At 49.3% G+C, this 25,122-nt stretch overlaps 1 protein-coding gene and 1 long non-coding RNA gene across 2 annotated transcripts in view; one reads left to right on the top strand and one right to left on the bottom strand.

The window, feature by feature from the left end:
- The window catches only part of LOC139242929 (uncharacterized), a 297,685-nt gene that overhangs the window by 48,845 nt on the left and 223,718 nt on the right, over window positions 1-25,122 (bottom strand). The window lies entirely within an intron of this gene.
- Window positions 401-1,406, top strand: LOC139242944 (uncharacterized). Its single transcript, XR_011589409.1, has 3 exons — window positions 401-454; window positions 677-726; window positions 1,339-1,406. It is a non-coding gene; the product is annotated as an uncharacterized lncRNA (long non-coding RNA).

The raw sequence follows: 25,122 nt of genomic DNA on the forward strand, positions 1-25,122 counted from the left end.
TCCAGGGGATGGACTGGAGAGAAAGGTCAGAGAGAGTCCCATTGACTCAGGTATATACTGGTCCTGGAGAGAAAGGTCAGAGAGAGTCCCATTGACTCAGGTACTGGTCCTGGAGAGAAAGGTCAGAGAGAGTCCCATTGACTCAGGTACACACTGGTCCTGGGGAGAAAGGTCAGAGAGAGTCCCATTGACTCAGGTACACACTGGTCCTGGGGATGGACTGGAGAGAAAGGTCAGAGAGAGTCCCATTGACTCAGGTACACACTGGTCCAGGGGATGGACTGGAGAGAAAGGTCAGAGAGAGTCCCATTGACTCAGGTACACACTGGTCCTGGGGATGGACTGGAGAGAAAGGTCAGAGAGAGTCCCATTGACTCAGGTACATACTGGTCCTGGAGAGAAAGGTCAGAGAGAGTCCCATTGACTCAGATACACACTGGTCCTGGGGAGAAAGGTCAGAGAGAGTCTCATTGACTCAGGTACATACTGGTCCTGGAGAGAAAGGTCAGAGAGAGTCCCATTGACTCAGGTACACACTGGTCCAGGGGATGGACTGGAGAGAAAGGTCAGAGAGAGTCCCATTGACTCAGGTACACACTGGTCCAGGGGATGGACTGGAGAGAAAGGTCAGAGAGAGTCCCATTGACTCAGGTACATACTGGTCCTGGAGAGAAAGGTCAGAGAGAGTCCCATTGACTCAGATACACACTGGTCCTGGGGAGAAAGGTCGGAGAGAGTCCCATTGACTCAGGTACACACTGGTCCTGGGGAGAAAGGTCAGAGAGAGTCCCATTGACTCAGATACACACTGGTCCTGGGGATGGACTGGAGAGAAAGGTCAGAGAGAGTCCCATTGACTCAGGTACACACTGGTCCAGGGGATGGACTGGAGAGAAAGGTCAGAGAGAGTCCCATTGACTCAGGTACACACTGGTCCAGGGGATGGACTGGAGAGAAAGGTCTGAGAGAGTCCCATTGACTCAGGTACATACTGGTCCTGGAGAGAAAGGTCAGAGAGAGTCCCATTGACTCAGGTACTGGTCCTGGAGAGAAAGGTCAGAGAGAGTCCCATTGACTCAGGTACACACTGGTCCTGGGGATGGACTGGAGAGAAAGGTCAGAGAGAGTCCCATTGACTCAGGTACACACTGGTCCAGGGGATGGACTGGAGAGAAAGGTCAGAGAGAGTCCCATTGACTCAGGTACACACTGGTCCTGGGGATGGACTGGAGAGAAAGGTCAGAGAGAGTCCCATTGACTCAGGTACATACTGGTCCTGGGGAGAAAGGTCAGAGAGAGTCTCATTGACTCAGGTACATACTGGTCCTGGAGAGAAAGGTCAGAGAGAGTCCCATTGACTCAGGTACACACTGGTCCTGGGGAGAAAGGTCAGAGAGAGTCCCATTGACTCAGGTACACACTGGTCCTGGGGAGAAAGGTCAGAGAGAGTCTCATTGACTCAGGTACATACTGGTCCTGGAGAGAAAGGTCAGAGAGAGTCCCATTGACTCAGGTACATACTGGTCCTGGAGAGAAAGGTCAGAGAGAGTCCCATTGACTCAGATACACACTGGTCCTGGGGATGGACTGGAGAGAAAGGTCAGAGAGAGTCCCATTGACTCAGGTACACACTGGTCCAGGGGATGGACTGGAGAGAAAGGTCAGAGAGAGTCCCAGTCTGCGTCACTTTATCAATATTTATCTCATTTTCTGTCTCACATAATTAGATCGCTGGTAAATGATGGAGTGATAGAGAAGGCCTACAGCTGGAAGTTAATGGGGTTGCAGACTGAGGAACAACAGCAGATGAACCATCTGTTGCTGAAACCCTTATCTCTGCCTTTGCAACCTCTAGACTTGACTGTTCCAACGTTCTCCTGGCCGGCCTCCCTTCTTACACCCTCCATAAACTTGCACTCATCCAAAACCCTGCTGCCCATTTACTAACTGCTCACAAATTAATGCCGGAGAATAACTTCAACTTCTGTTTGGAGAAATTACTGATCCGAGACTGAATCGCTTGCATTTCCAGAGTGGGGAAAGGAAGGGATGATGACAGATAACGTGGGTGAGTGTGTGTCTGCACACGTACAAGTGGAGAATTGTGATTGTAATACAGCAGCTAAATCTACCAATTCTATATTTATGGTGTTTTGAGATTGTAAGACATCTAATGATAATGAAACAAATCAATGTTATGTATCCCCTGACTGAAGGTACACAATTCATTCTACATTAGTGTTAATATCAGTGGAACAGTGGGAAATGTCCTCACCTCCTACAGTGCTCATTGGTCAGGTGCTGACACCATGAGAGATACAGTCAATATATTCAAATAGAAGCAGCAACCAGGTCACATCTCCATGAACACACGGACATTGTCACTGCCCATAGAGACCAGAGCAATTACATCCAGCTTTATATTGTGTATGTGGATAGATATAATATTCATAAAATGCCAAAATTTAACATCACAACTCAACAAATTAAAAATGTTAAACACAAATCTGTGAATAAAGATAATACAATACCGCCAGATTGTATAAAACCAAGTGAAGGATTATTTAATTGATCAATGATCACCCACTCCGCATTTCCCAGCAGAATATTCCCTACCTCAGGAATAAAGCTGGTTTGGGCCTGTACTGAGTAAATCTCACCAATGGGCGCTCCCAGTGCGCAGTCTCGGCCGACGGGAGCCCGTCTGGAACTGGGTTGTGGAGATCAGCGGGACTCACTGGATTTCACTGGGCAGCTGTCTGTGTCACACCTGATGTGGAGACTTGATCGTAACACTCGGGAAATGCTCGATCCCAGAGCTAACCGCTGTTGTACTGATGGGGGAGGAGGGACTGGGTATCATGTTCAACAAGGCAACCTTCTCCTTCTCAATTTTATATATCCCTCTAACACTCCTATGAATATATTTATGACAGAGCATCAGAATCTGGGAACACCTGTCACCACCATGGCTAAAGGTCCAAACAGGGGAGAAGATCCAACGTCTTCACGGATAATGAGAATGGACACAGGTAGGTTCACATCACCACTCCCAGGGCAGGTACAGCATGGGCTAGATACAGAGTAAAGCTCCCTCTACACTGTCCATCAAACACTCCCAGGGCAGGTACAGCACTGGGTTAGATACAGAGTAAAGCTCCCTCTGCACTGTCCCATCAAACACTCCCAGGGCAGGTACAGCATGGGCTAGAGACAGAGTAAAGCTCCCTCTACACTGTCCCATCAAACACTCCCAGGGCAGGTACAGCACGGGATTAGATACAGAGTAAAGCTCCCAGCAGGTCAGAAAACTACAAATGTAACACCCATATTTGAGACAGAAGGCAGACAAAAAGCAGGAAACTATAGAACAGTTAGCTGAACTGTGGTTGGGAAAATGTTGGTGTCCATTGTTAAAGAAGCAATACCAGGACATTTGGAAAAGCATAACTCGGTCAGGCAAAGTCGGCATGGATTGATGAAGGGGAAGTCATGTTTGACAAATTTGCTGGAGTTCTTTGAGGATGTAACGAACAGGGTGGATAAAGGGGAACCAGTGGATGTGGTGTACTTGGACTTCCAGAAGGCGTTTGACAAGGTGCCACAGAAAAGGTTACTGCACAAGATAAAAGTTCCTGGGGTTGGGGGTAATATATTAGCATGGATAGAGGATTGGCTAACTAACAGAAAACAGAGAATCGGGATAAATGGTTCATTCTCAGGTTGGCAATCAGTAACTAGTGGGGTGCCACAGGGATCAGTGCTGGGACCCCAACTATTTACAATCCATATCAACGAATTGGAAGAGAGGACCGATTGTAACGTAGCCAAGTTTGCTGGATACAAAGATGGGAGGAAAAGCAATGTGTGAGGAGGACACAAAAAATCTGCAAAAGGACATAGACAGGCTCAGTGAGTGGGCAACAATTTGGCAGAAGGAGCATAATGTGGGAAAGTGTGAGGTCATGCACTTTGGCAGAAAAAAATCAAAGAGCAAGTTATTATTTAAATGGAGAAAGATTACAAAGTGCTGTAGTACAGCGGGACCTGGGGGTCCTTGTGCATAAAACACAAAAGGTTAGTATGCAGGTACAGCAAGTGATCAGGAAGGCGAATGGAATCTTGGCCTTTATTGCGAAGGGGATGGAGTCTAAAAGCAGGGAAGTCTTGCTGCAGCTATATGAGGCATTGGTGAGGCCACACCTGGAATACTGCGTGCAGTTTTGGTTTCCATATTTACGAAAGGATATACTTGCTTTGGAGGCAGTTCAGAGAAGGTTCACTCGGTTGATTCTGGGGATGAGGGAGTTGACTTATGAGGAAAGGTTGAGGAGGTTGGGCCTCAACTCATTGGAATTCAGAAGAATGTGAGGTGATCTGGTTGAAACATATAAGATTATGAGGGGGCTTGACAAGGTGGATGCAGAGAGGATGTTTCCACTGATGGGGGAGACTAGAACGAGAGGGCATGATCTTAGAATAAGGGGCCGCCCATTTAAAACTGAGATGAGGAGAAATTTCTTCTCTCAGAGGGTTGTAAATCTGTGGAATTCGCTGCCTCAGAGAAGCTGGGACATTAAATACATTTAAGGCAGAAATAGACAGTTTCTTAAACGATAAGGGGATAAAGGGTTATGGGGAGCGGGCGGGGAAGTGGAGCTGAGTCCATGATCAGATCAGCCATGATCTTATTGAATGGAAGAGCAGGCTCGAGGGGCTGTATGACCTACTCCTGCTCCTATTTCTAATGTTCTTATATGTACTTTTATCTGGCGTAAAAATAAAAAAGGGAAGGTGGCTCAACCGTGGCTATCAAGGGAAATCAGGGTTGGTATTAAAGCCAAGGAAGTGGCATACAAATTGGCCAGAAATAGCAGCGAACCCGGGGACTGGGAGAAATTTAGAACTCAGCAGAGGAGGACAAAGGGTTTGATTAGGGCGGGGAAAATGGAGTACGAGAAGAAGCTTGCAGGGAACATTAAGGCGGATTGCAAAAGTTTCTATAGATATGTAAAGAGAAAAAGGTTAGTAAAGACAAACGTAGGTCCCCTGCAGTCAGAATCAGGGGAAGTCATAACGGGGAACAAAGAAATGGCAGACCAATTGAACAAGTACTTTGGTTCAGTATTCACTAAGGAGGACACAAAAACCTTCCGGATATAAAAGGGGTCAGAGGGTCTAGTAAGGAGGAGGAACTGAGGGAAATCTTTATTAGTCGGGAAATTGTGTTGGGGAAATTGATGGGATTGAAGGCCGATAAATCCCCAGGGCCTGATGGACTGCATCCCAGAGTACTTAAGGAGGTGGCCTGGAAATAGCGGATGCATTGACAGTCATTTTCCAACATTCCATTGACTCTGGATCAGTTCCTATGGAGTGGAGGGTAGCCAATGTAACCCCACTTTTTAAAAAAGGAGGGAGAGAGAAAACACGGAATTATAGACCAGTCAGCCTGACCTCAGTAGTGGGTAAAATGATGGAATCAATTATTAAAGATGTCATAGCAGCGCATTTGGAAAATGGTGACATGATAGATCCAAGTCAGCATGGATTTGTGAAAGGGAAATCATGCTTGACAAATCTTCTGGAATTTTTTGAGGATGTTTCCAGTAAAGTAGACAAAGGAGAACCAGTTGATGTTGTATATTTGGACTTTCAGAAGGCTTTCGATAAGGTCCCACACAAGAGATTAATGTGCAAAGTTAAAGCACATGGGATTGGGGGTAGTGTGCTGACGTGGATTGAGAACTGGTTGTCAGACAGGAAGCAAAGAGTAGGAGTAAATGGGTACTTTTCAGAATGGCAGGCAGTGACTAGTGGGGTACCGCAAGGTTCTGTGCTGGGGCCCCAACTGTTTACATTGTACATTAATGATTTAGATGAGGGGATTAAATGTAGTATCTCCAAATTTGCGGATGACACTAAGTTGGGTGGCAGTGTGAGCTGCGAGGAGGATGCTATGAGGCTGCAGAGTGACTTGGATAGGTTAGGTGAGTGGGCAAATGCATGGCAGATGAAGTATAATGTGGATAAATGTGAGGTTATCCACTTTGGTGGTAAAAACAGAGAAACAGACTATTATCTGAATGGTGACAGATTAGGAAAAGGGAAGGTGCAACGAGACCTGGGTGTCATGGTACATCAGTCATTGAAGGTTGGCATGCAGGTACAGCAGGCGGTTAAGAAAGCAAATGGCATGTTGGCCTTCATAGCGAGGGGATTTGAGTACAGGGGCAGGGAGGTGTTGCTACAGTTGTACAGGGCCTTGGTGAGGCCACACCTGGAGTATTGTGTACAGTTTTGGTCTCCTAACTTGAGGAAGGACATTCTTGCTATTGAGGGAGTGCAGCGAAGATTCACCAGACTGATTCCCGGGATGGTGGGACTGACCTATCAAGAAAGACTGGATCAACTGGGCTTGTATTCACTGGAGTTCAGAAGAATGAGAGGGGACCTCATAGAAACGTTTAAAATTCTGACGGGTTTAGACAGGTTAGATGCAGAAAGAATGTTCCCAATGTTGGGGAAGTCCAGAACCAGGGGTCACAGTCTGAGGATAAGGGGTAAGCCATTTAGGACCGAGATGAGGAGAAACTTCTTCACCCAGAGAGTGGTGAACCTGTGGAATTCTCTACCACAGAAAGTTGTTGAGGCCAATTCACTAAATATATTCAAAAGGGAGTTAGATGAAGTCCTTACTACTCGGGGGATCAAGGGGTATGGCGAGAAAGCAGGAAGCGGGTACTGAAGTTTCATGTTCAGCCATGAACTCATTGAATGGCGGTGCAGGCTAGAAGGGCTGAATGGCCTGCTCCTGCACCTATTTTCTATGTTTCTATGTTTCTATGTACACTTTCCCATCAATCTCTCCAAGGGCAGGTACAGCAAGGGTTAGATAAAGAGTAAAGCTCCCTCTACACTGTCCCGTCAAACACTCGCGGGACAGGTCCAGCATGGGTTCGAAACAGAGTAAAGCTCCCTCTACACTGTCCCATGAAACACTCCCAGGGCAGGTACAGCAGTAAAGCTCCCTCTACACTGTCCCATCAAACACTCCCAGGGCAGGTACAGCACGGGTTAGATGCAGAGTAAAGCTCCCTCTACACTGTCCCATCAAACACTCCCAGGGCAGGTACATGGGCATGTTACCAATACCTTCCCTGGATCCCAAGGCGAGGAGTAGTGCTCTGGAGCTTGGACTTGTCCATGAGAGTAACCGACGGTAAGAGAACTGAAATAATCCGGAGTAATGAGGTGTTAGTCGTGGCTCAGTGGGAGTACTCTGGTCTCTGAGTCAGTAGGTTGTGGGATCATGTCCACCCACAGAGCCTTGAGCATAAAATCTAGGCCTACATACTAATGCAGTACAGAGGGAGCACTGCACTGTCAGAGGTGCCGCCTTTCACACGGGACGTTGAATGGAGGCCCCACCTGACCTCCCAAGTGGGATTAAAAGATCCCATGACGTTATTCAAAGAAAAGGGGAGTTCTCCCTGGTCCCTGGATACAAAACTTGAAAGTATAATGAACAGTGAGGAGGATAGTTAAAGAATACAAGAGGACACAGACAGGCTGTTGGAATGGGCAGAAACGTGACAAATGAAATTTGACACTGAACATTGCAAAGTGATGCATTTTGGTAGGAAGAACAAGGAGAGGCAATATGAACTAAAGTGCATAATTCTAAAGGGAGAGCATGCACAGAGAGTCCTGGGGTATAATTGCACAAATTGTTGAAGGTGGCAGGATAGATTGAGAATGCGGTTAATAAAAGTATACGGAATCTTGGGCTTCATAATTCGAGGAATAGAGTACAAAGCAAGAAAGTTATGATGGACCTTTATACAACACTGGTTCGGTTTCAACTGGAGTATTGTGTCCAACTCATGGGAGCGCACTCTAGGAAGGATGTGAAGCCTTAGAGAGGTTGCAGAAAAGATATCTAAGACTGGTTCCAGGGATGAGGGACCTCAGTTACATGGATAGACTGGAGAAGCTGGGCTTATTCTCCACAGAGCAGAGAAAATTGCGGAGATTCCATACAGGTGTTCAACATAGCGAGGGGTGTAGACAAAGTCGAGAGAAACCGTTCCCATTGGCAGAAGGGTCGAGAACCAGAGGACACAGAGTTAAGGTGATTGGCAGAAGAACCAAAGGCGAAAGGAGAGAGCTTTTTTACGCTGCGAGTGAGTTTGCTCTGGAATGTACGACATCGTGGCTTTCCAAAGGGAATTAGATCAGTACCTGAAGGAAAAACAAAAATTGTAGGGTTAGGGGTAAAGGGTCGGGGAGTGGAACTATCTGACGCCCCCTTGCACAGAGCTGGCACGGGCTAGACGGGCCGAATGGCGGCCTCCTGTGCCATAAACGTCCATGGTTGTATTATTGGTTCGCAATGGATTAGACTTTGCAATATTGAAGTAAATTGCAATGGAACAGCACTTTACAATATAATAGTCCTTTCACTGGAATATCACTCTGCAATACAATCATAGAAACATAGGGGTCAAGTTTCGGTCTGAGTTGCTCCAATTTTTTTGGAGCAACTGGTTTAGAATGGAGTATTTTCGAAATTGCAATTCTCGGCATTTAGTTTGCTCCAGTTCTAGTCAGTGAGAACAGTTTCATTTTGGAACAGATTTTTTTTTCAAAAGGGGGCGTGTCCGGCCACTTACGTCTGTTTTGAAAGTTTAGGCAGCGAAAACTTACTCCAAACTAACTTAGAATGGAGTAAGTCTAGATTTTTGTACGCTCAGAAAAACCTTGCCAACACTTTAGAAATCAGGCGTAGGTTACAAATCAGGCGTAGGGAACGAGGGGGCGGGGAGGGGGAAGTAATTAAATTTTACAAGCATTCAACAGTCTTAGTTATAGACTGAGATTATACAAATACAAATATAAGTTATACAAATAAAGAGCCATCCTGAATAAAAGATTATAAACAAAGCAAATACAAAGATTGAATATTCCTACCTGTGTGAAGCAGCAGCAGCCTTCGAGCTGCGGTGCTTCAGGTCGGCCTTCCTTCCATGTAGGAGACAGGGGCGGCGTCAGTGGCTCGACGGCAGCCGAAGACACAGCAAGCAGCCTTCGAGCTGCGAGGGAGGCTGAGGCCATTCGGCCACAGGATAGGATGAGGCAGACAGATAGCCAGTTTGAAACTTAAATTTGTAATTGCAGAATGGGTGCTGCTTTGTCAACACCACGGATTGTGCAATGGTTCGCCAGCAATTCACTGCATAGGAGAGAATTGATTAGAGCTCACCATACCAGGAACGTCACAGCCCGTAGGCTGATGGACAGGAGACCTTACCCACATCGGCAATATCGAGCCAGGCGCTCGTACCTGGACATAAGCGAGGCTGATTGTTTCAAAAGGCTGCGTTTCCGCAGAGAAGTTGCCGTTGAGATCTGTGATATGCTTAGAGCAGATTTACAGCCCAGAAGCAGAACACCAACTGCCTTGCCTGTTGAAGTGAAGGTAACAGCTGCACTTGCCTTCTATGCCTCTGGATCGTTTCAGGCTACACCTGGAGATGTGTGCGCCATCTCTCGACGTGCAATACATGCCTGCGTTTACCAGGTCACGGCTGCACTGTATGCGCGAAGGAATGACTTCATCAATTTCCCAATGAACGACCGCACAAGCGATCCATGAGAGGGCTGTGGGCTTCTTCAGGATTGCTGGCTTCCCAAAGGTACAGGGCTGCATTGATTGTACCCACATAGCCTTGCGAGCACCTGTGGAGGATTCCGAGCAGTACAGGAATAGAAAAGGTTTCCACTCCCATCAATGTGCAGCTCGTGTGTGACGACAAGCAGCGCATCATGTCAGTCGATGCGAGATACCCTGGCAGCACCCACGATGCGGTCATCCCTCGCGACAGCGTTCTATCTGACATGTTTGAGCAGCAGCCAGAAGGGCAGAGCTGGCTACTGGGAGACAAAGGGTACGGCCTGACCACCTGGCTCATAATGCCCCTACACGTGACACGGACAGAAGCTGACCGTCAATACAACATGGCGCACATTGCGCCGCGCAGCATCATTGCGAGGACCATTGGCATATTGAAACAGCGTTTCCGATGCCTGGACCATTCCGGAGGCCACTTGCAATACTCTCCTCAGATTGTCGGTCACTTCACTGTTGTGTGCTGCATGCTCCATAACTTAGCCATCATGAGGCAGCAGGAGCTGGTAGTGGAACCAGAAGACCCATGTGAGGGTCCAGTGCCTGATGATAGTATTTTGGAAGAGCAGGATGAGGATGATGACGACGATCAGGAAAGCATGCAAGTGCCTGATGCCGGAGCACGAGGTCAGAGACCGCCCTCCTTTAACGATTGTTCGAGCCCTGCGCCAGCAGCTCATCCGTGAACGCTTCAACTACTGATGCCTGAGGGCTCTGCGACCACTGTTGCACATGGACATGTTTGTTCTTTGCAGTTGTTCCTACGTTGTGTTGTGTTAATGGAACATCGAAACATAGAAAATAGGTGCAGGAGTAGGCCATTCGGCCCTTCGAGCCTGCACCACCATTCAATGAGTTCATGGCTGAACATGCAACTTCAGTACCCCATTCCAGCTTTCTCGCTATACCCCTTGATCCCCCGAGTAGTAAGGACTATATCTAACTCCTTTTTGAATATATTTAGTGAATTGGCCTCAACAACTTTCTGTGGTAGAGAATTCCACAGGTTCACCACTCTCTTGGTGAAGAAGTTTCTCCTCATCTCGGTCCTAAATGGCTTACCCCTTATCCTTAGACTGTGACCCCTGGTTCTGGACTTCCCCAACATTGGGAACATTCTTCCTGCATCTAACCTGTCTAAACCCGTCAGAATTTTAAACGTTTCTATGAGATCCCCTCTCATTCTTCTGAACTCCAGTGAATACAAGCCCAGTTGATCCAGTCTTTCTTCATATGTCAGTCCTGCCATCCCGGGAATCAGTCTGGTGAACCTTCGCTGCACTCCCTCAATAGCAAGAATGTCCTTCCTCAAGTTAGGAGACCAAAACTGTACACAATAATCCAGGTGTGGCCTCACCATGGCCCTGTACAACTGTAGCAACACCTCCCTGCTCCTGTACTCAAATCCCCTCGCTATGAAGGCCAACATGCCAGTTGCTTTCTTAACCGCCTGCTGTACCTGAATGCCAACCTTCAATGACTGATGTACCATGACACCCAGGTCTCGTTGCACCTCCCCTTTTCCTAATCTGTCACCATTCAGATAATAGTCTGTCTCTCTGTTTTTAACCACCAAAGTGGATAACCTCACATTTATCCACATTATACTTCATCTGCCATGCATTTGCCTACTCACCTAACCTATCCAAGTCACTCTGCAGCCTCATAGCATCCTCCTCACAGCTCACACTGCCACCCAACTTAGTGTCAAACGCAAATTTGGAGATACTACATTTAATCCCCTCGTCCAAATCATTAATGTACAATGTAAACAGCTGCGGCCCCAGCACAGAACTTTGTGGTACCCCACTAGTCACTGCCTGCCATTCTGAAAAGTACCCATTTACTCCGACTCTTTGCTTCTTGTCTGACAACCAGTTCTCAATCCATGTCAGCACACTATCCCCAATCCCATGTGCTTTAACTTTGCACATTAATCTCTTGTGTGGGACCTTGTCGAAAGCCTTCTGAAAGTCCAAATATACCACATCAACTGGTTCTCCCTTGTCCATTCTACTGGAAACATCCTCAAAAAATTCCAGAAGATTTGTCAAGCACGATTTCCCTTTCACAAATCCATGCTGACTTGGACCTATCATGTCACCTCTTTCCAAATGCGCTGCTATGACATCCTTAATAATTGATTCCATCATTTTACCCACTACTGATGTCAGGCTGACCGGTCTATAATTCCCTGTTTTCTCTCTCCCTCCTTTTTTAAAGTGGGGTTACTTTGGCTACTCTCCACTCGATAGGAACTGATCCAGAGTCTATGGAATGTTGGAAAATGACTGTCAATGCATCCGCTATTTCCAAGGCCACCTCCTTAAGTACTCTGGGATGCAGTCCATCAGGCCCTGGGGATTTATCGGCCTTCAATCCCATCAATTTCCCCAACACAATTTCCCGACTAATAAGGATTTCCCTCAGTTCCTCCTTCTTGCTAGAGCCTCTGACCCCTTTTATATCCGGATGGTTGTTTGTGTCCTCCTTAGTGAATACTGAACCAAAGTACTTGTTCAATTGGTCTGCCATTTCTTTGTTCCCCGGTATGACTTCCCTGATTCTGACTGCAGGGGACATACGTTTGTCTTTCCTAACCTTTTTCTCTTTACATATCTATAGAAGCTTTTGCAGTCCGTCTTAATGTTCCCTGCAAGCTTCCTCTCGTACTCTATTTTCCCTGCCCTAATCAAACCCTTTGTCCTCCTCAGCTGAGTTCTAAATTTCTCCCAATCCCCAGGTTCACTGCTATTTCTGGCCAATTTGTATGCCACTTCCTTGGCTTTGATACTATCCCTGATTTCCCTTGATAGCCACGGTTGAGCCATCTTCCCTTTTTTATTTTTACGCCAGACAGGGATGTACAATTGTTGTAGTTCATCCATGCAGTCTCTAAATGTCTGCCATTGCCCATCCACTGTCAACTCCTTAAGTATCATTCGCCAATCTATCCTAGCCAATTCACGCCTCATACCTTCAAAGTTACCCTTCTTTAAGTTCTGGACCATGGTCTCTGAATTAACTGTTTCATTCTTCATCCTAATGTAGAATTCCACCATATTATGGTCACTCTTCCCCAAGGGGCCTCAAACAACGAGATTACTAATTAATCCTCTCTCATTACACAACACCCAGTCTAAGATGGCCTCTCCCCCAGTTGGTTCCTCAACATATTGGTCTAGAAAATCATCCCTTATGCACTCCAGGAAATCCTCCTCCACCGTATTGCTTCCAGTTTGGTTAACCCAATCTATATGCATATTAAAGTCACCCATGATAACTGCTGCACCTTTATTGCATGCACCCCTAATTTCCTGAAACAGTTTTAATGAAAAAATATTTTATTGAAAAGTTAACGTCACTGTAATAAAATATTTGTTGTATCAAACTTCACTTTTTAATGTGACTCTTGAAGATCACTTAAAAACTTTACGATCACTTATAAACTTGTAAAGTTACAAAACAATCTCAATGTGAAAAATCTTACACTCTTAACATCACTTAAACTTCAAGATCACTTTTAGGTGCAAAATTAAATAAGTTACAAAAAGTGAGAGCATTTACACGATAAGATCACTTCAACACCCTAAGATCACTTATAAGTTGTAAAGTTACAAAACTTACAAAACTATTTCAATGTGAAAAACGCGATGACAGCTACATCAAGAACAAGAACAAAAGCAGCAGAGAAAGGCTGCAACCATCTCTCATCCACATCTCAGTGAATGTTCACTTCTTCATGGGGGTGTCATTTGACTGGCGGAGCTGTGTGCCCTTATTGCAGCAGCTGTCCCCATGAGGGGCCTGTGCTGTCGTTTGCATGCCCTCCCTGACGGCCCTGTGTCGTCGATTGCACTCCCTCGGACATTCCCTCCCTAAGTTCCCGTGTCATTACTGCTATTTCTCCCGTCAGGCCCGTCACCTCTTCACCCACTGCACTGACGCTACCGATGAGTGATCGGGTAAGCTCTTTGGTCTCCATACCCATTGCCACAACCTGAGCCGCATCTGTTGCACGCTGCATCTCAGGAGAGCGCGTCTCCAATCTCCTTCTCCTCTGCCTGGGTCTGCCTCACAGCACCACTGCACTGGAGGCGCGGGCAGGGACGATGGGACGCTCGGTGTTCCAAACGGCACCACTACACAGGGAGGCGCGAGCTGGGACAGTGGGACACTCGGTGTTGCAGACGGCAGTACTAGAGAGAGAGGCGCGCGCTGGGACGCTGGGACGCTCTGTTCCAGACGGCAGTATTAGAGAGAGAGGCGTGGGCTGGGGTGGTGGGACGGTCTGTGTTCCAGACGGCAGTACTAGAGAGAGAGGCATGGGCTGGGACGCTGGGACGCTCTGTTCCAGACGGCAGTACTAGAGAGAGAGGCGCGGGCTGGGATGGTGGGGCACTTGGTGTTCCAGACGACAGTACTAGAGAGAGAGGCGTGGGCTGGGGTGGTAGGACGGTGGGATGGTCTGTGTTCCAGACGGCAGTACTAGAGAGAGAGGCGCGGGCTGGGACGCTGGGATGGTCTGTGTTCCAGACGGCAGTACTAGAGAGAGAGAGGCACGGGCTGGGATGGTGGGACGGTCTGTGTTCCAGACGGCAGTACTAGAGAGAGAGGCGCGGGCTAGGATGGTGGGACGGTCTGTGTTCCAGACGGCAGTACTAGAGAGAGGGACGTGGGCTGGGATGGTGGGACGGTCTGTGTTCCAGACGGCAGTACTAGAGAGAGAGGCGCGGGCTGGGACGGTGGGACGGTCTGTGTTCTAGACGGCAGTACTAGAGAGAGAGGCATGGGCTGGGACGCTGGGACGCTCTGTTCCAGACGGCAGTACTAGAGAGAGAGGCGCGGGCTGGGATGGTGGGGCACTTGGTGTTCCAGACGACAGTACTAGAGAGAGAGGCGTGGGCTCGGATGGTGGGACGGTCTGTGTTCCAGACGGCAGTACTAGAGAGAGAGGCATGGGCTGGGACGGTGGGACGGTCTGTGTTCCAGACGGCAGTACTAGAGAGAGAGGCATGGGCTGGGACGGTGGGACGGTCTGTGTTCCAGACGGCAGTACTAGAGAGAGAGGCATGGGCTGGGACGCTGGGACGGTCTGTGTTCCAGACGGCAGTACTAGAGAGAGAGGCGTGGGCTGGGACGGTGGGGCACTTGGTGTTCCAGACGACAGTACTAGAGAGAGAGGCGTGGGCTGGGACGCTGGGACGCTCTGTTCCAGACGGCAGTACTGGAGAGAGAGGCGTGGGCTCGGATGGTGGGACGGTCTGTGTTCCAGACGACAGTACTAGAGAGAGAGGCGCGGGCTGGGACGGTGGGGCACTTGGTGTTCCAGATGGCAGTACTAGAGAGAGAGGCGTGGGCTGGGACGGTGGGGCACTTGGTGTTCCAGACGACAGCACTCGAGTGCGAGACGTGGGCTGGGATGGTGGGTGAATGGGTGTAAACTGCTCCAAGATACCAGCAGCAGCACTGGGACCCACAGCATCGGAATCAAAACCATAGAAGGTGGAACCAGAACCTATGCTGGGGGTTGAAACTCTGATGCCCCTTGATGGGGGCTCATAAACATTAATTTGGAAACTCTCCCCTGCAGACATTTGAGTCATCGCTGCCATCATCCAGTCTGGTTCGTCCGCATCTGGTTGTACTGGTTCTTGTTCAGGATCCTCAGGGTTGGCATCATCATCATCATCATCATCATGTTCTGCAAAATATATCAGAACAGTCAAATGTTTAACAGCAAGGGAGGGGGCCGGATGGGTGTTATGAGTACTCTCACACATAGCAGGCCAGGCAGCAGGTTGATTTGAAGGGCCACGATGCATTTTCAGGACTTACCCTGTTCCTCGCGTGCGGGCCCAGCTTGTGCTGTACTGATTGCTTTTCTCCATGTACGACTCATCATAGCAGCTACCCTCTGTTCCAAGGGTGTCAGTGGATGCAGATTGGGCACGTCTCCTCCTGTTCGAGTTGCTTCCCTTTTGTTGTGGGCCAATTTCTTCTGCAAAGAGTAAAATATAACTTTTTACAGAGTGTGTCAGTCTGCAAGGTGGGACATACAGATAGCCACGTTATAATTATGATTACATTAAAAATGGAAAATATTACTTACACTAACTACTAGACCAAGGTCGTGCCATTTCCTTTTACACTGGCTTCCAGATCTCCTGGTACGCACCACTGCGCAGTAATCTTCTGCAACTTGGTTCCAGTGTTTCTTCATTTCTTTAGGTGGCACTTTTATGCGACCTCTGTTGCTGGTATCTAGCTCCTGTCATCTCTGCTCAATTATGTTGACTAATATCTCCACTTCCTCATGCAAGAAATTCTTTGTTCTTGGTGGACGTTGTTCCATTGCAAAGTTGAATTAGCACTCTTATTTCTCAAAACACACACTCCTTAATTTGCATGCACCAATGCAGCACCTGTTCTGCAAGTTGAGCAGCGAAAAGCTGCACTCAGTGATTTCAGCAGGTGATTTATTCAACAGTGCTGCTAAAAGCACTCCTTCACACACAAAAAAATCACTAAAATTAAATCACAAGCCTGGATAGGTTAAGCGAATGGGCGAAGGTTTGGCAGATGGAATACAATGCCAGAAAGTGTAAGGACATCCACCTTGGGGAAAAAAAACAGTAAAAGGGAATATTATTTGAATGGGGAGAAATTATAACATGCTGAGGTGCAGAGGGACCTGGGGGTCCTTGTACATGAAACTCTTTTTGGAGTTTATCTGCAAAAACAAAAGACATTAAACCGTGCCACCCTACCTGGGTGACACACCAGACATTTACAAGGCCCTTTTTTTTCCAATCCCAAAAAGTTAGTTTGCAGGAGCAGCAGGTAATCAGGAAGGCGAATGGAATGTTGGCCTTCATTGCGAGAGGGATGGAGTATAAAAGCAGGGAGGTCCTGCTGCAACTGTATAGGGTATTGGTGAGGACGCACCTGGAGTACTGCGTGCAGTTTTGGTCACCTTACTTAAGGAAGGATATACTGGCTTTGGAGGGGGTACAGAGACGATTCACTCGGCTGATTCCGGAGATGAGGGGGTTACCTTATGATGATAGATTGAGTAGACTGGGTCTTTACTCGTTGGAGATCAGAAGGATGAGGGGTGATCTTATAGAAACATTTAAAATAATGAAAGGGAGAGACAAGATAGAGGCAGAGAGGTTGTTTCCACTGGAAGGGGAGACTAGAACTAGGGGGCACAGCCTCAAAATACGGGGGAGCCAATTTAAAAGCGAGTTGAGACGGAATTTCTTCTCCCAGAGGGTTGTGATGGATCCGTTGATAAGGATCACGGCCTGCATGTCGTCGTGGAGCAGGCGGAGGATGGTGATGAACTTTTGGGGGCATCCGAAATGGAGGAGGGCGCTCCATAGACCCTCGCGGTTGACAGTGTCAAAGGCCTTTGTAAGCTCGAAGAAGGCCATGTATAAGGGCTGGTGCTGTTCCCTGCATTTTTCCCTCAGCTGTCGCGCTGCAAAAATCATGTCCGTTGTGCCCGTAGGGGACGAAATCCGCACTGCGACTCCGGGAGGAGCTCCTCAGCTGCAGGGAGAAGACGGTTGAGGAGAATTCTAGCAACAACTTTCCCAGTGGCTGATAGCAGGGAGATTCCTCTGTAGTTGCCGCAGTCGGACTTGTCCCCTTTCTTAAAGATGGTCACGATCGCTGCATGCTCTCCTCCTCCAGATGAACGAGATGAGGTCATATATTCGCACCAGCAGTGCCTCTCTGCTGTACCTTAGTGCCTCAGCAGGGATTCCATCCGCTCCTGTAGCCTTGTTGTTCTTAAGCTGTCTTATGGCTTTATCTACCTCGTGCAGTGTTGTGGTTTCACTGAGGTGGTGGCGCGTAGCATGCTGCGGGATGGAGTCGAGAACACTCGAGTCAAAGGCAGAGTCTCGATTGAGGAGATCTTTGGAGTGCTCCTTCCAGCGGGCCCTGACTGCCTCGGTGTCCTTGATGAGTATTTCCCCGTTCTTGGCCAGCATTGTGGTGGGGCCTTGGGCCTGTGCTTTCTCCATCCACCACCTGTTATTTAGGTCCTGGGTTTTTGTTGGACCTCAGCCTTGAGCCGTCTGTAATGCTGCTTTGCTGCTCCCGAGTTGCGTTGTTGCTTCAGGCTCAGAAATGCTCTGCGCTTGTGATCTACTAGCTCTTGGATCCCCTGAGCATTCTCAGTGAGACTGAGTGAGCTGTGATACCTGGAGACACCAGCAGGGGGAGTGAGATAAAGGTGAGAGTGAGTGAGCTGTGATACCAGGAGATACCAGCAGGGGGAGTGAGACAAAGGTGAGAGTGAGTGAGCTGTGACACCTGGAGACACCAGCATGGGGAGTGAGATGAAGGTGAGACTGAATGAGCTGTGATACCGGGAGATACCAGCAGGGGGAGTGAGATAAAGGTGAGACTGAGTGAGCTGTGATACCGGGAGATACCAGCAGGGGGAGTGAGATAAAGGTGAGACTGAGTGAGCTGTGATACCGGGAGATACCAGCAGGTGGAGTGAGATAAAGGTGAGATTGAGTGAGTTGTGATACCGGGAGATACCAGCAGGTGGAGTGAGATAAAGGTGAGACTGAGTGAGCTGTGATACCTGGAGACACCAGCAGGTGGAGGGAAATAAAGGTGAGACTGAGTGAGCTGTGATACCGGGTGTTACCAGCAGGGGGAGGGAGATAAAGGTGAGACTGAGCGGGCTGTGATACCCGAGAGATACCAGCAGGTGGAGAGAGATAAAGGTGAGACTGAGTGAGCTGTGATACCGGGAGATACCAGCAGGTGGAGGGAGATAAAGGTGAGAATGAGTGAGCTGTGATATCTGGAGACACCAGCAGGGGGAGGGACATAAAGGTGAGACTGAGTGAGCTGTGATACAGGGAGATACCAGCAGGTGGAGGGAGATAAAGGTAAGACTGAGTGAGCTGTGATACCTGGAGACACCAGCAGGTGGAGGGAGATAAAGGTGAGAATGAGTGAGCTGTGATATCTGGAGACACCAGCAGGGGGAGGGACATAAAGGTGAGACTGAGTGAGCTGTGATACCGGGAGATACCAGCAGAGCGAGTGAGATAAAGGTGAGACGGAGTGAGCTGTGATACCGGAAGATACCAGTAGGGGGAGGGAGATAAAGGTGAGACTGAGTGAGCTGTGATACTAGGAGATACCAGCAGGTGGAGTGAGATAAAGGTGAGACTGAGTGAGCTGTGATACTGGGAGATACCAGCAGGGGGAGTGAGATAAAGGTGAGAGTGAGCTGTGATACAGGGAGATACCAGAAGGGGGAGTGAGATAAAGGTGAGAGTGAGTGAGCTGTGATACCGGGACATACCAGCAGGGGGAGGGAGATAAAGGTGAGACTGAGTGAGCTGTGATACTGGGAGATACCAGCAGGGGGAGTGAGATAAATGTGAGAGTGAGTCAGCTGTGATACCGGGAGATACCAGCAGGGGGAGGGAGATAAAGGTGAGACTGAGTGAGCTGTGATACCGGGAGATACCAGCAGAGCGAGTGAGATAAAGGTGAGACGGAGTGAGCTGTGATACCGGAAGATACCAGTAGGGGGAGGGAGATAAAGGTGAGAGTGAGTGAGCTGTGATACCGGGAGATACCAGCAGGGGAAGGGAGATAAAGGTGAGACTGAGTGAGCTGTGATACCGGGAGATACCAGCAGGGGGAGGGAGATAAAGGTGAGACTGAGTGAGCTGTGATACCGGGAGATACCAGCAGGGGGAGGGAGATAAAGGTGAGACTGAGTGAGCTGTGATACCGGGAGATACCAGCAGGGGGAGGGAGATAAAGGTGAGACTGAGTGAGCTTTGATACCGGGAGATACCAGCAGGGGGAGGGAGATAAAGGTGAGACTGAGTGAGCTTTGATACCGGGAGATACCAGCAGGGGGAGGGAGATAATGGTGAGACTGAGTGAGCTGTGATACCGGGAGATACCAGCAGGGGGAGTGAGATAAAGGTGAGACTGAGTGAGCTGTGATACCGGGAGATACCAGCAGGGGGAGGGAGATAAAGGTGAGACTGAGTGAGCTGTGATACCGGGAGATACCAGCAGGGGGAGGGAGATAAAGGTGAGACTGAGTGAGCTGTGATACCGGGAGATACCAGCAGGGGGAATGAGATAAAGGTGAGACTGAGTGAGCTGTGATACCGGGAGATACCAGCAGGTGGAGGGAGATAAGGTGAGACTGAGTGAGCTGTGATACCGGGAGATACCAGCAGGGGGAGGGAGATAAAGGTGAGACTGAGTGAGCTGTGATACCGGGAGATACCAGCAGGGGGAGGGAGATAAAGGTGAGACTGAGTGAGCTGTGATACCGGGAGATACCAGCAGGGGGAGGGAGATAAATGTGAAATTGAGTGAGCTGTGATACTGGGAGATACCAGCAGGGGGAGTGAGATAAAGGTGAGACTGAGTGAGCTGTGATACCGGGACATACCAGCAGGGGGAGGGAGATAAAGGTGAGACTGAGTGAGCTGTGATACCGGGAGATACCAGCAGGGGGAGGGAGATAAAGGTGAGACTGAGTGAGCTGTGATACCGGGAGATACCAGCAGGGGGAGGGAGATAAAGGTGAGACTGAGTGAGCTGTGATACCGGGAGATACCAGCAGGGGGAGGGAGATAAAGGTGAGACTGAGTGAGCTTTGATACCGGGAGATACCAGCAGGGGGAGGGAGATAATGGTGAGACTGAGTGAGCTGTGATACCGGGAGATACCAGCAGGGGGAGGGAGATAAAGGTGAGACTGAGTGAGCTGTGATACCGGGAGATACCAGCAGGGGGAGTGAGATAAAGGTGAGACTGAGTGAGCTGTGATACCGGGACATACCAGCAGGGGGAGGGAGATAAAGGTGAGACTGAGTGAGCTGTGATACCGGGAGATACCAGCAGGGGGAGGGAGATAAAGGTGAGACTGAGTGAGCTGTGATACCGGGAAATACCAGCAGGGGGAGTGAGATAAAGGTGAGACTGAGTGAGCTGTGATACCGGGAGATACCAGCAGGGGGAGGGAGATAAAGGTGAGACTGAGTGAGCTGTGATACCGGGAAATACCAGCAGGGGGAGTGAGATAAAGGTGAGACTGAGTGAGCTGTGATACCGGGACATACCAGCAGGGGGAGGGAGATAAAGGTGAGACTGAGTGAGCTGTGATACCGGGAGATACCAGCAGGGGGAGGGAGATAAAGGTGAGACTGAGTGAGCTGTGATATTGGGAGATACCAGCAGGGGGAGTGAGATAAAGGTGAGACTGAGTGAGCTGTGATATTGGGAGATACCAGCAGGGGGAGGGAGATAAAGGTGAGACTGAGTGAGCTGTGATACCGGGAGATACCAGCAGGGGGAGGGAGATAAAGGTGAGACTGAGTGAGCTTTGATACCGGGAGATACCAGCAGGGGGAGGGAGATAAAGGTGAGACTGAGTGAGCTGTGAGTAGAATGTGGGAGGCCAGCCAGGTGTGTGTGGGAAAAGTCAATTCTGGGTGTAACAGATGTTACCTCTTCTTCCTGTTATTCAGTGTGCAACCTCCCCATATTTAGCAACGTTATCATTTGTTCTTAGTGTTGAATCTTTAGAACCCGGAAACAGTTCCTGTTTTGTATTTCTTACCTTAGAACGATTGAACCCGATACAGAAATCTCTCAGTAAGTAAAGGTAATAAGAATTAGGAACAGGAGTCGGCCATCTAGCCCCTCGAGCCTGCTCTGCCATTCAACAAGATCATGGCTGATCTGGCCGTGGACTCAGCTCCACTTACCCGCCCTCTCCCCGTAACCCTTAATTCCCTTATTGGTTAAAAATCTATCTATCTGTGATTTGAATACATTCAATGAGCTAGCCTCAACTGCTTCCTTGGGCAGAGAATTCCACAGATTCACAACCCTCTGGGAGAAAAAATTCCTTCTCAACTCGGTTTTAAATTGGCTCCCCCGTATTTTGAGGCTGTGCCCCCTAGTTCTCGTCTCCCCGACCAGTGGAAACAACCTCTCTGCCTCTATCTTGTCTCTCCCTTTCATTATTTTAAATGTTTCTGTAAGATCACCCCCTCATCCTTCTGAATTCCAACGAGTAAAGACCCAGTCTACTCAAACAATCATCATAAGGTAACCCCCTCATCTCCGGAATCAGCCTAGTGAATCGTCTCTGTACCCCCTCCAAAGCCAGTATATCCTTAAGTAAGGTGACCAAAACTGCACGCAGTACTCCAGGTGTGGCCTCACCAATACCCTGTACAGTTGCAGCAGGACCTCCCTGCTTTTGTACTCCATCCCTCTCGCAATGAAGGCCAACATTCCATTCACCTTCCTGATTACCTGCTGCACCTGCAAACTAACTTTTTGGGATTCATGCACAAGGACCCCCAGGTCCCTCTGCACCGCAGCATGTTGTAATTTCTCCCGATTCAAATAATATTCCCTTTTACTGTTTTTTTTCCCCCAAGGTGGATGACCTCACACTTTCCGACATTGTATTCCATCTGCCAAACCTTAGTCCATGAATCCCAAAAAGTTAGTTTGCAGATGCAGCAGGTAATCAGGAAGGCGAATGGGATGTTGGCCTTCATATTTGCCTGTGAAACGGAACTGGCCCGTCACCAGTTGCCGTCCTGTCTGCTGTCCTTGAACAAGGTGGGAGAATGTGCCAGTGATGAATTGTCCCTGAACAGGAGCCAATAGCTCACTGCCTGTCTGTGTGGACAATGCTCAGGCCCCCAACTGCTGAGTGTTCACATATCACCAGATTAAATTAGGGTGACCATACTTTCTAAACCCAATCTGGGGACACACAGGGTGGGAGCACAGCAAAGTATCCAGGTCGGAAAAGATAGGTTGTGCAGCTTAGCGAGGGGAAATTTATTAGCAGCAAATCATGGGAGAGAGGAACAGAGCGAGATAGAGCCAGTTAGCCTGACATCAGTCCTCGGGAAAATGCTGGAACCCTTTGTAAAAGAAATGATAACAGGGCACTTCGCAAATCATAACATGATCAGTGTTATGTAATGATGTGTGTATCATCCCAGTACCTTCAGTGTAATGTAAGCACAATGCTACACCACAGAGGGCGCTGTGGTGGGAAACCTAGAAGTACCTGCAACAGGTGCTATATAAGGCTGACCACCACACCTGAGAGTCACTCTGGAGCTGAACAATAAAGGACGAAGGTCACAGCAGTTAGATTTACACCAGACCGTGTGGAGTCGGTGATTTGTGTGCTACATACACCACATTGTGTGCTACACACACCACATAGGTATTTTTTTGTGAATAAAGTATATTTTGAAATAAAAAAAACACCACATTGGCGACTAGGAAGTGGACGAACTCCACGCAACCATGGCTACTCTGGGCTCGCTAAAGGGTTTTACCGTGGGCAATGATTGGGAGGCCTTCACAGAAAGGCTCGAGTACTACTTCACAGCAAACGACCTGACGGAGGACAGGGACACAATGAGAGATAAGCGTAAGGCGATATTGCTCTCCAGTTGTGGAGATGAGGTTTACTGTCTCGTCAGGGATTTGCTGGCACCCGGGAGCGCCAGGGACAAGTCATACGAGGAGCTGACTGAACTCATTCGTGACCAGTTGAAACCGAAGGAGCATCCTCACGGCCAGATACAAATTTTACCATCACTGCAGACCCGAGGGCCAGGATATCACCAAATATGCCGCGGACCTCAGGAGACTCGCGGCGCCGTGTGATTTTGGCGCACACCTTGACGAGGCGTTACGGGACGTTTTCGTTATGGGGATTGGTCACGAGGGCCTCCTTCACAAGCTGTTAGCCACGGAACCCACAGTCACTCTGACAAAGGCCATCACCATCAGCCGGGCACATATGACCTCGACTTGCAGCACCAAGCAAATAATCCACACAGTCTCGAACCCGGCAGGCACTGTCCACAGGATAGCGCCCACCACAGACAAAACTGCAGAACGAGGCTCTGCCCGGGGCAGAGAGCACGGACCTCGGGATCCTGGAACTCAGAGTCCGCTGAGGGGGGCCAATCAAGCAGCACCATGCTGGCGTTGTGGAGGAAGCCATGGGGCTCACTGGTGCAGGTTTGCGGAGTACACGTGCAATACCTGCCACCTGAAAGGCCACCTTCAGCGTATGTGTAAAAGAAATCGGACTCACCATGTGGCTGAGGAGATGGGGGATGATCCACTGTTCACCAAGGAGCAGGCAGAAGAAGAGGAGGTGTTGGGACTGTATACGTGTACTGACCATTCACCCCCAGTGATAAGGGAAGTAAAAATCAACAGAGTCCCAGTGAGTATGGAAGTGGACACGGGCTCGGGTCCGTCGTTGATGAGTCGGAGAACTTTTGATAAACTGTGGATTAACCCAGCTGCACGACCCAAGCTGGTCCCGGTCACGGCGAAGCTGTGTACCTACACCAGGGAACTAATACCTGTTCTCGGCAGAGCGATGGTGCAGGTATCCCACGGGGACGAGACAAACGGTTTACCTCTGTGGGTCGTTCCAGGCGATGGGCCGACGCTCCTCGGCCGGAGGTGGATGGGGATGGTCCGGGGGAGCTGGGAAGACTTCATCACTTGACAGGCTGCTGCTCCCCGGGGTGCTGCTGTGTCCCGGGTCCCCAGAGAGCAGCGCCGACCGAGCTGGAGCTGCAGCCTCAATCCACCCACAGGCAAGTCCCAGGCCCCGGGCCTCACACAGAGATCCTGCAGCCTCAGCCCCCACGGGCGAGCAGCCCTGCAGAGGCAGGCCTAGTGTCGGGGGGGAGTGAGCCGGCGGGGTGCGAGGGATCCAGGATGGCCGGCGGTTCTGAAGAGCCCCGCCGAGGAGCTGTTAGTATCGGGCGGCGGCAGCAGCTGGAGGTCGGGGGCTACGGAGGGCGCGGGGGACGCGGCAAGTGCGGCCGCTGGAGAGGCCACGACGGCCGCAGGAGAGGCGGCAAGTCAGGTGGCAGCGGAGGGGAGCGGAGGCTGCGGCGGTGGAGGGCATCCGGAGCGGCGCAGAGCAAGATGGCGGCGGCATCGTGTCCAGAGCATCAAAGATGGCGGCGCCCCAGGAGAAGCCTCGTGGAATCCTCCTGCATCAAAGATGGCGCCTTAAAAAGGAAATGCACCCGTGAGTCTAATAAGGGCCTTACCATGAGGTGGTCCCCACAAAGGACTTCTGTGAGGCAGAGCGAGTCTAAAATGAGCGATGTTAATGTGAGATGGCGAATTTATAACAAGAATTAATTTTTTAATGCTGAATGGCCACTTTATTCGTGTAAAATAATGGATATCTAGTACAATTAATGATAAGGGCTAACAAGGAAATCAGGGATCCGTTACCAGTCAATAACTAGTTAATGTACCAGATAACATGTACCATACTAACGCACTGTCTGTGCCTACCTGCCTTCCGTTGGACAAGTGTGATGTTATGTATTG

This window comes from Pristiophorus japonicus, unplaced genomic scaffold, assembly GCF_044704955.1.
Source record: "Pristiophorus japonicus isolate sPriJap1 unplaced genomic scaffold, sPriJap1.hap1 HAP1_SCAFFOLD_154, whole genome shotgun sequence".
NCBI lineage: Eukaryota > Metazoa > Chordata > Chondrichthyes > Pristiophoridae > Pristiophorus > Pristiophorus japonicus.